The sequence below is a fragment of the Rhinoderma darwinii genome, unplaced genomic scaffold (genome assembly GCF_050947455.1).
Source record: "Rhinoderma darwinii isolate aRhiDar2 unplaced genomic scaffold, aRhiDar2.hap1 Scaffold_703, whole genome shotgun sequence".
Taxonomy (NCBI): domain Eukaryota; kingdom Metazoa; phylum Chordata; class Amphibia; order Anura; family Rhinodermatidae; genus Rhinoderma; species Rhinoderma darwinii.
In genome coordinates, this window is record NW_027464264.1 from 60,651 (window position 1) to 73,071 (window position 12,421).

Here is a 12,421-nt window from a genome sequence, read left to right on the forward strand (position 1 = left end):
GCTGGGAATGCTGGGAAATTCTCCAGTAACAGCACTGGAGGTGTCTGGGTAATGACTGTATCATTGTGTGTGTCAGGTTCCTATAAGGAGTCAGGATGTCACTGTCTATCTCTCCATGGAGGAGTGGGAGTATCTAGAAGGACACAAGGATCTGTACGAGGAGGTCATGATGGAGGACTACCGGCCGCGCACATCACAAGGTGAGAAGAGACAGATCTATACTGGCATTACTGTGGGCACAGGCTGGACTGGCGGTCATGTTGAGGCCTTAATAGCGTCATGTGCAGCACATATACACGTGTGTACAATGACATGTAATGTAGGAGCTCCACAATTTCGGCTCCTTTTACATCACATTAGATCCCTGTGTTTCGTGCTGCCGGCTGCTCATAACTCTGCATTACAGGTCACATTACATTGTACAGCGCTGGTGGCCGTTCTGGATACAGGAGCCATGAAGACGGGCAGTACGCGCTGTCTCCTAATGCAGAGTTATGGGCAGCCGGCAGCGAGGACTATGGGCAGTCGTGCTGTAGTCAGAAGTAAACCTGGTAATACAAGTCATGTAGAAAGACGATTATCGGCACACTCCGGCAGTATAATAGTTTCCTATATAATGTCAGTATAATCGGAGGTTCTCTTTAATATTACAAGTTCTGGGCACTAGATTCTGGAGATGGGACGCTGATCCAGGGATTTATTCTGATTTCCAGATTTGGAGTCGGGGAGGAGTTTTCCCCTAATTAGACAATTGTCATCCACCTCATGGGGGTTTTATCTTCCTCTGGATCAACACGGTCGGATTATAGGTTGGTCTTGATGGACTTGTGTCTTTCTTCATCCTTAGTAACTGTAACACAGAATGTATGGAGCTAAATTTACCTCTAATATAAAGTACAACGTGTTCTGAAAAAACAATCTCACAATGTCTTGGATAAGTAAAATCTTATTCCCACTTATGATACGTCTCCACATGGCGTAAACACGGCGGAACGTCCAAAACTCATTTTTGGCGTGACGTGTAGATGAGATTTGTTAAAATCTCATCCTCATTGCTACTACTGTAATACGCTGCAGATTTTCTCGCAATTAAATACTTTGCAGAAAATCTGCATCTTATCAGCCCCGTGTGCACATACCCTTAAAGTGACACGTCAGATTTGAGAAATGGTTCTCTTAAACAGGTCAAAAATAGGCCATGGATTCCACTCCCAGAGGAGTCCCTGACATCACTGTCCATATATGGACAGAGGCGTCAGGGGCTCCCTCTAGAAGCAGAATTTCCAGCCAAGTTGACGGCAACGCTCTGGCAAATGATTCCGCTCCTAGAGGGAGCTTCAGTGGCGCTATCTACAGGGGATGAGGTGCTATCTGCAGGGGTTTGGCATAAGTTTGATTAAACTAAGGGGGAGATGTGCCGGCACTTGTGGAGAGAGCCGGCGGACAGGAAAGTACAACCCTGTTCCATTCTGCCAATATTTATTTATGTGACACCTGCCCAGGGCATCAGGAGTTGGAAAGTATATAGCCATGTCGTGAAGGGGTTAATTAATATGTATAGAAAATATTGCCTACAGAGGTGTACACAGCCTTTAAGAGGCTAATAAGCAAGTGACACCCAGACCATTTTTGGTTGCAGGTAACTAAATAGAGGCGTCCTGTGTGCCGCCACGTTCATGTGTATCCGCGTCCACAGAAGGCAGATACAGGTAAATACTATGGTGGAGCAGGGAGCCAGTTACGCCCCGCCGTTCGCTCTGGTAGGGCACAGTCTACTTTAGGCCTGCGGCTTACAAGGTGCAGGGACCTCGACACCGGTAGTGAGGACCTCAACATTGTAATTCCGGCTCTGATCAGTAAACATAGAAGTGTAGAGAGAAGTGTCTGATCTATAGACAGATATACAGTAGTCATGTATTCAGTCACTGTGTGTTTCCTACAGATGGATCCAGTAGGAGAAATCCACCAGAGAGATGTCCCAGTCCTCTGTATTCCCAGGACTGTCCAGAGGAAAATCACAATGTCCCAGAGAATCATCAGGTAGATGAAGCTGAGCCGTATACCAGATCTATATAGGGGGGTGCGGAGCTTTTCGGTCCTGCAGTCATTAGGGATGTCACGATACCAGAATTTGGACTCCGATACCGATACTTCGTGTAGTATTGCGATTTCGATATCAAAACGATACTTTACCAACAGTAATAAAAAAATAATAAAAAAGTTCTTCCGTTTTCTGATGTGAGACGCGAGGTGCGATGATGAATGTAACCTCCATGTACCTCATTAATAGTAATTAACCCCATCATGTTTCTCAGTCATAATGGGTTAATGTGTGAGGTACATGATGGGGTTAATTACTATTACTGAGGCACATGGAGGTTACATTCATCATCACGCCTCGTGCCTCACAATAATAAGTGACAGAAATATATACTGATAGTACACAGCAATATATCTGTATACTGATAGTACACAGGCATACATCTATATACTGATAGTACACAGGCATATATCTATATACTGATAGTACACAGGCATATATCTATATACTGATAGTACACAGGCCTATATCTATATACTGATAGCACACAGGCATATATCTATATACTGATAGTACACAGCCATATATCTATACACTGATAGTACACAGGCATATATCTATACACTGATAGTACACAGGCATATATCTATATACTGATAGTACACAGGCATATATCTATATACTGATAGTACACAGGCATATATCTATATACTGATAGTACACAGGCATATATCTATATACTGATAGCACACAGGCATATATCTATATACTGATAGTACACAGGCATATATCTATATACTGATAGTACACAGGCATATATCTATATACTGATAGTACACAGGCATATATCTATATACTGATAGTACACAGGCATATATCTATACACTGATAGTACACAGGCATATATCTATATACTGATAGTACACAGGCATACATCTATATACTGATAGCACACAGGCATATATCTATATACTGATAGTACACAGGCATATATCTATATACTGATAGTACACAGGCATATATCTATACACTGATAGTACACAGGCATATATCTATATACTGATAGTACACAGGCATATATCTATATACTGATAGCACACAGGCATATATCTATATACTGATAGCACACAGGCATATATCTATATACTGATAGCACACAGGCATATATCTATACACTGATAGTACACAGGCGTATATCTATATACTGATAGTACACAGGCGTATATCTATATACTGATAGTACACAGGCGTATATCTATATACTGACAGTACACAGGCGTATATCTATATACTGATAGCACACAGCCATATATCTATATACTGATAGTACACAGGCATATATCTATATACTGATAGTACACAGGCATATATCTATATACTGATAGTACACAGGCATATATCTATACACTGATAGTACACAGGCGTATATCTATATACTGATAGTACACAGGCGTATATCTATATACTGATAGCACACAGGCATATATCTATATACTGATAGTACACAGGCATATATCTATACACTGATAGTACACAGGCATATATCTATATACTGATAGTACACAGGCATATATCTATATACTGATAGCACACAGGCATATATCTATATACTGATAGTACACAGGCATACATCTATATACTGATCGCACACAGGCATATATCTATATACTGATAGTACACAGCAATATATCTATACACTGATAGCACACAGGCATATATCTATATACTGATAGTACACAGGCATATATCTATATACTGATAGTACACAGGCATATATCTATATACTGATAGTACACAGGCATATATCTATACACTGATAGTACACAGGCATATATCTATATACTGATAGTACACAGGCATATATCTATACACTGATAGTACACAGGCATACATCTATATACTGATAGTACACAGGCATATATCTATATACTGATAGTACACAGGCATATATCTATACACTGATAGTACACAGGCATACATCTATATACTGATCGCACACAGGCATATATCTATATACTGATAGTACACAGCAATATATCTATATACTGATAGTACACAGGCATATATCTATATACTGATAGTACACAGGCATATATCTATATACTGATAGTACACAGGCATATATCTATATACTGATAGTACACAGGCATATATCTATATACTGATAGTACACAGGCATATATCTATATACTGATAGCACACAGGCATATATCTATATACTGATAGTACACAGGCATACATCTATATACTGATCGCACACAGGCATATATCTATATACTGATAGTACACAGGCATATATCTATATACTGATAGCACACAGGCATATATCTATATACTGATAGTACACAGGTATATATCTATATACTGATAGTACACAGGCATATATCTATATACTGATAGCACACAGGCATATATCTATATACTGATAGTACACAGGCATATATCTATACACTGATAGTACACAGGCATATATCTATACACTGATAGTACACAGGCATATATCTATATACTGATAGCACACAGGCATATATCTATATACTGATAGTACACAGGCCTATATCTATATACTGATAGCACAGAGGCATATATCTATATACTGATAGCACACAGGCATATATCTATATACTGATAGCACACAGGCATATATCTATATACTGATAGTACACAGGCATATATCTATATACTGATAGCACACAGGCATATATCTATATACTGATAGTACACAGGCATATATCTATATACTGATAGTACATAGTTTGTACGGTTGAAAAAAGACACATGTCCATCATATATCTATATATCTATATACTGATAGTACACAGGCATATATCTATATACTGATAGTACACAGGCATATATCTATATACTGATAGTACACAGGCATATATCTAAATACTGATAGTACAGAGGCATATATCTATATACTGATAGCACACAGGCATATATCTATATACTGATAGTACACATGCATATATCTATATACTGATAGTACACAGGCATATATCTATATACTGATAGTACACAGGCATATATCTATATACTGATAGTACACAGGCATATATCTATATACTGATAGTACACAGGCATATATCTATATACTGATAGCACACGGGCATATATCTATATACTGATAGTACACAGGCATATATCTATATACTGATAGTACACAGGCATATATCTATATACTGATAGTACACAGGCATATATCTATATACTGATAATACACAGGCATATATCTATATACTGATAGTACACAGGCATATATCTATACACTGATAGTACACAGGCATATATCTATATACTGATAGTACACAGGCATATATCTATATACTGATAGTACACAGCCATATATCTATATACTGATAGCACACAGGCATATATCTATATACTGATAGTACACAGGCATATATCTATATACTGATAGTACACAGGCATATATCTATACACTGATAGTACACAGGCATACATCTATATACTGATAGTACACAGGCGTATATCTATATACTGATAGCACACAGGCGTATATCTATATACTGATAGCACACAGGCATATATCTATATACTGATAGTACACAGGCATATATCTATACACTGATAGTACACAGGAATATATCTATATACTGATAGTACACAGGCATATATCTATATACTGATAGCACACAGGCATATATCTATATACTGATAGTACACAGGCATATATCTATACACTGATAGTACACAGGCATATATCTATATACTGATAGTACACAGGCATATATCTATACACTGATAGTACACAGGCATATATCTATATACTGATAGCACACAGGCATATATCTATATACTGATAGTACACAGGCATATATCTATACACTGATAGTACACAGGCATATATCTATATACTGATAGCACACAGGCATATATCTATATACTGATAGTACACAGGCATATATCTATATACTGATAGCACACAGGCATATATCTATATACTGATAGCACACAGGCATATATCTATATACTGATAGTACACAGGCAGATATCTATATACTGATAGTACACAGGCAGATATCTATATACTGATAGTACACAGGCATATATCTATATACTGATAGCACACAGGCATATATCTATATACTGATAGTACACAGGCATATATCTATATACTGATAGTACACAGGCATATATCTATATACTGATAGTACACAGGTATATATCTATATACTGATAGTACACAGGCATATATCTATATACTGATAGCACACAGGCATATATCTATATACTGATAGTACACAGGCCTATATCTATATACTGATAGCACAGAGGCATATATCTATATACTGATAGCACACAGGCATATATCTATATACTGATAGCACACAGGCATATATCTATATACTGATAGTACACAGGCATATATCTATACACTGATAGTACACAGGCATATATCTATATACTGATAGTACACAGGCATATATCTATACACTGATAGTACACAGGCATATATCTATATACTGATAGTACACAGGCATATATCTATATACTGATAGTACACAGGCATATATATATATATATACTGATAGTACACAGGCATATATCTATACACTGATAGCACACAGGCATATATCTATATACTGATAGCACACAGGCATATATCTATATACTGATAGTACACAGGCATATATCTATATACTGATAGTACACAGGCATATATCTATACACTGATAGCACACAGGCATATATCTATATACTGATAGTACACAGGCATATATCTATATACTGATAGTACACAGGCATATATCTATATACTGATAGTACACGGGCATATATCTATATACTGATAGTACACGGGCATACATCTATATACTGATAGTACACAGGCATATATCTATATACTGATAGTACACAGGCATATATCTATATACTGATCGCACACAGCCATATATCTATATACTGATAGCACACAGCCATATATCTATATACTGATAGTAGACAGGCATATATCTATACACTGATAGTACACAGCCATATATCTATATACTGATAGTACACAGGCATATATCTATATACTGATAGTACACAGGCATATATCTATATACTGATAGTACACAGGCATATATCTATACACTGATAATACACAGGCATATATCTATATACTGATAACACACTGGCATATATCTATACACTGATAGTACACAGGCATATATCTATATACTGATAACACACTGGCATATATCTATATACTGATAGTACACAGGCATATATCTATATACTGATAACACACTGGCATATATCTATACACTGATAGTACACAGGCATATATCTATATACTGATAGTACACAGGCATATATCTATATACTGATAGTACACAGGCATATATCTATATACTGATAGTACACAGGCATATATCTATACACTGATAGTACACAGGCATATATCTATATACTGATAGTACACAGCCATATATCTATATACTGATAGTACACAGGCATATATCTATACACTGATAGTACACAGGCATATATCTATATACTGATAGTACACAGGCATATATCTATATACTGATAGTACACAGGCATATATCTATATACTGATAGCACACAGGCATATATCTATATACTGATAGCACACAGGCATATATCTATACACTGATAGTACACAGGCATATATCTATATACTGATAGCACACAGGCATATATCTATATACTGATAGTACACAGGCATATATCTATATACTGATAGTACACAGGCATATATCTATATACTGATAGTACACAGGCATATATCTATATACTGATAGTACACAGGCATATATCTATATACTGATAGTACACAGGCATATATCTATATACTGATAGCACACAGGCATATATCTATACACTGATAGTACACAGGCATATATCTATACACTGATAGTACACAGGCATACAGCTATACACTGATAGTACACAGGCATATATCTATATACTGATAGCACACAGGCATATATCTATATACTGATAGCACACAGGCATATATCTATATACTGATAGTACACAGGCACATATCTATATACTGATAGTACACAGGCATATATCTATATACTGATATCACACAGGCATATATCTATATACTGATAGTACACAGGCATATATCTATATACTGATAGTACACAGGCATATATCTATATACTGATAGCACACAGGCATATATCTATATACTGATAGTACACAGGCATATATCTATATACTGATAGTACACAGGCATATATCTATATACTGATAGTACACAGGCACATATCTATATACTGATAGTACACAGGCATATATCTATACACTGATAGTACACAGGCATATATCTATATACTGATAGCACACAGGCATATATCTATACACTGATAGTACACAGCCATATATCTATATACTGATAGTACCCAGGCATATATCTATATACTGATAGTACACAGGCATATATCTATACACTGATAGTACACAGGCATATATCTATATACTGATAGTACACAGCCATATATCTATATACTGATAGTACACAGGCATATATCTATACACTGATAGTACACAGGCATATATCTATATACTGATAGTACACAGGAATATATCTACCGTATATATCGGCGTACAAGACGACTTTTTACACCCTTAAAAAAATGTCAAAAGTGTGGGGTCGTCTTATATGCCGGATATTGTCTACATTAGGGATGCACGTTGCAGCCGCACAGCTCAGTATAATACACATGAATGTATGGGAGCGCGGCTGCGGCTGTGTAATTCAGCCACAGCCCCGCTCCTGAGTCATGATAAGTTCGCGGGGTCAGGATGATGCGTTGCGGCCAGCGCTGCACTAATGAGCGGCGGCACTGGAGACAGAACATGGCGGGCGCGCTACAAAACACCCCCATGTTCTGTCTTCAGTGCCTGAACTGCCGCTCATTAGTGCAGCGCCGGCCGCATCACCTCATGCTGACCGCGCGCGCACTTCCTGTCAGGAGCGGGGCAATGGCTGTATTACACAGCCGCAGCCCCGCGCTATAACGGCGGAGATCAGAGAAACCGCTCATCTCCGCCGTTATTCCCCTGAATGCTGCGATCACAGCTGACTGCAGCATTCAGGGGAAAGTGAGAAGGGGGGATGCCCCTGGATCGCGTCACAGGGAATTCCTGTGACGCGATCGAGGGCCATACCATATATGGGCAGACAGCCCAGGGTCTATTGACGGACCCCAGGGCTGTCTTACCATATTTCATGTTGTTAGGACATACCCAAGTATGTCCTAACAACTGCCTGTGTATTATCCGTCCACAGGTTAATGTACTGGCACATATCTGATATATGTCAGTACATTAAAGTTTAAAAATAACGTAAAAACAAAGTATTGTTAAATTGTAAAAAAAATAAATACACCTTCACCTTTTTTACAATAAACATTAAAATAAGTCTCAATACATAAAATACACACATTCAGTAATGGCGCGGACAACAATGTTTTTGCATCATTTATGATGTGTACGCTGTAAAAAAATGAAATAAACACGGCTTTCATTCACTTATTAATGTGAGGCACGAGGTGCGATGAATTTACCCTCCATGTTCCTCACATTAATAGTAATTAACCCCATCATGTACCTCGCACATTAACCCAATATGACTGAGAAACATGATGGGATTAATTACTATTAATGTGAGGTGCGTTCAAAATTCATCACACGTCGCGCCTCACATCAGAAAACGGAAGAATATTTTTTTTATTACTGTTGGCAAAAGTATCGAAATTGGTATCGAAATCGCAATACTAAACAAAGTATAGGTATCGAAGTCCAAATTCTGGTATCGTGACATCCCTAGTCTACATATTGTCTACACACAGGTTGTGTGTTACCTTGTGAGCCTGCAGTCCGGTACACAGGCTCCCGGGATGCACGGAATCCGCCACGGATCTGAGGGAAGCCGGTATTAGCCGCCAGGGAACATCTCTGTAAGATCCTCTGGCCCGCCCTTTCCTCTCATTCCCTGCCTCTCAGATCTCGCACGATGAAGCAGCCTATCTGCACATGCGCGAGTTCAAAGAGACAGAGAGTCCTGGGTCCTGCCGCCGATGGCCATAGTGAAGCGCTCCTGCACGAAATGGTGAGTATATCTTAAATTCTATATTTTAAGGGTAAAAGTTGGGGGTCGTCTTATACGCCCAGTCGTCTTATACGCCGACATATACGGTATATACTGATAGTACACAGGCATATATCTATATACTGATAGTACACAGACATATATCTATATACTGATAGTACACAGGCATATATCTATACACTGATAGTACACAGGCATATATCTATATACTGATAGTACACAGGCATATATCTATATACTGATAGTACACAGGCATATATCTATACACTGATAGTACACAGGCATATATCTATATACTGATAGTACACAGGCATAGATCTATATACTGATAGTACACAGGCATATATCTATATACTGATAGCACACAGGCATATATCTATATACAGATAGTACACAGGCATATATCTATACACTGATAGCACACAGGCATACAGCTATTCACTGATAGTACACAGGCATATATCTATATACCAGTATATTAGCCTGTGTACGGATAGTACAGAGGCACCTGTTAGGACATACCTCAATATGCCCTAACAACAGGAAATATGGTAGGACAGCCCTGGGGTCCTTCAATGGACCCTGGGCTGTCTGCCCATATATGGTATGTCCCTCAATCGCGTCACAGGGATTCCTGCGATGCGATCCAAGGGGCATCTCCCTTTCTCCTGAATGCTGCAGTCCGCTGTGATCGCAGCATTCAGGGGAATAGCGGCGGAGATGAGAGGTTTCTCTGATCTCCGCCGTTATAGAGGGGGGCTGCGGATGTGTAATACAACCATTGCCCCGCTCCTGACAATAAGTGAGAGCGTGGTCAGCATGAGGTGATGCGGCCGGCGCTGCACTATAATAAGCGGCGGTGCAGGCACTGAAGACAGAACATGGGGGTGTTTTGCAGCGTGCCCGCCATGTTCTGTCTTCAGTGCCGGCAATCATTAGTGCAGCGCTGGCCGCATCGCATCATCCTGACCCCGCGCACTCGTCATGACTCAGGAGCCGGGCAATGACTATCACACAGCCGCAGCCCCGCTCTCATACATTCATGTGTTACTATACTGAGCTGTGCGGCCGCAGAGCTAAGTATCGAAATACATGACATAACGGTATCTAAACAGTATGGAAGTTTCGAGGCATCGTGCATCCCTAACGGTCATAGATGGGGTCATAGAGTTTGGTGGTTTCTTATGTTGATCTGTTAGATTCTTCGCACTCTCTGCTGTATTGTACTGAATTGTTACATATGTGAAATCAGGGGGAAGATGTGACTAATATTAAAACAGAGGATGAAGCAGAAGAAGAGCGGGTGAGGGGCCATCAACCGTGTAAGAGTGAACCGGAGGAGGAAATTCCAGGAGGTGTTACCAGAGGTCAGTAATAATGAATTTAGAAAGTGAACTCCGTGGTTTATTAAGCAGGACCTGCTGTGTTTTTTTAACCACATTCCTCCCCTTATACTTGGCGTCCTCCAGATTCCAACGCTGTCTTTTTCTTTTTTGCCCCCCTCCATGTTGTTCCACTACAGCCCTTACTCCGTTTTGCACCTAACATATGCGTGTTGTAATTAAAGGTACAAAGAGGAGACACCATCTCTCCTCAGTAGGCGTTGCCTCACTTTTTGCTGTGACGCTGTCCAATCAGAGCGGACCACTTCACAGCGATGCAGAAAACCTGCTGATTTTGAGAAATTTCCTGCAGGTCTTTTGCATCGCTGTGAGGCTGTCCACTATGATTAGATAGCGTCACAGCAATGAGCGAGTCAACATCTACTGAGGAGAGAAAAGGTCTTCTCCTTTCTGTTCTCTTTAAGGTGGGGTTCCTCCTTAGTTCTACATTACAGTAACACGTCAGACAATGTGTTATACATAGTGCAGGACCTGAGGGAGCTGTGACTGCACATAGAAGTTCTCTACAAGGTGTTCTATGAATCCGGTCATGCACTAGGTTTAGCATCAGATTTTGGGGGGCAGCGGCTGCGATTAACAGCTGCACTCTAGGCCGAGATCTAGAAAAGCTCAGCTCAACCACTTACAGAGAATGTGTCATCAGAAAATGATCTATTGTTTAAATCAAGTTTCTGTTAAACATATTTTTTATGATTTTTTTGTTGGTTTTTTTTATATTATTTTTTTTATGTCTTTATCTAATCTTGCAGTTTTCCCTCTGGCCAATGAGTCTCATAGTAGACTGCTCCTTACAGTTCTCAGCAGTCATCTCATTATCATCACAGGCAGGATTACACTGACAGGTAACATCTATATATAGATAATACAGAATCCACC

General features: G+C 39.1%; 1 protein-coding gene across 3 annotated transcripts in view; it reads left to right on the forward strand.

Annotated features, from left to right (window-relative positions):
* The first annotated feature begins 664 nt into the window (after positions 1 to 664).
* Positions 665 to 12,421, forward strand: part of LOC142728964 (uncharacterized) — a 72,270-nt gene continuing 60,513 nt past the window's right edge. Inside the window, exons 1-4 of one of the 3 annotated variants that reach the window (XM_075849203.1) lie at positions 675 to 809; positions 1,943 to 2,040; positions 11,395 to 11,509; positions 12,295 to 12,387. The gene's annotated coding sequence lies outside the window, so the exon portion shown is untranslated. Of the gene's footprint in view, positions 810 to 1,942; positions 2,041 to 11,394; positions 11,510 to 12,294; positions 12,388 to 12,421 lie in introns of all 3 variants that reach the window. The other 2 variants (XR_012877889.1, XM_075849202.1) reach the window with 2 other exon arrangements.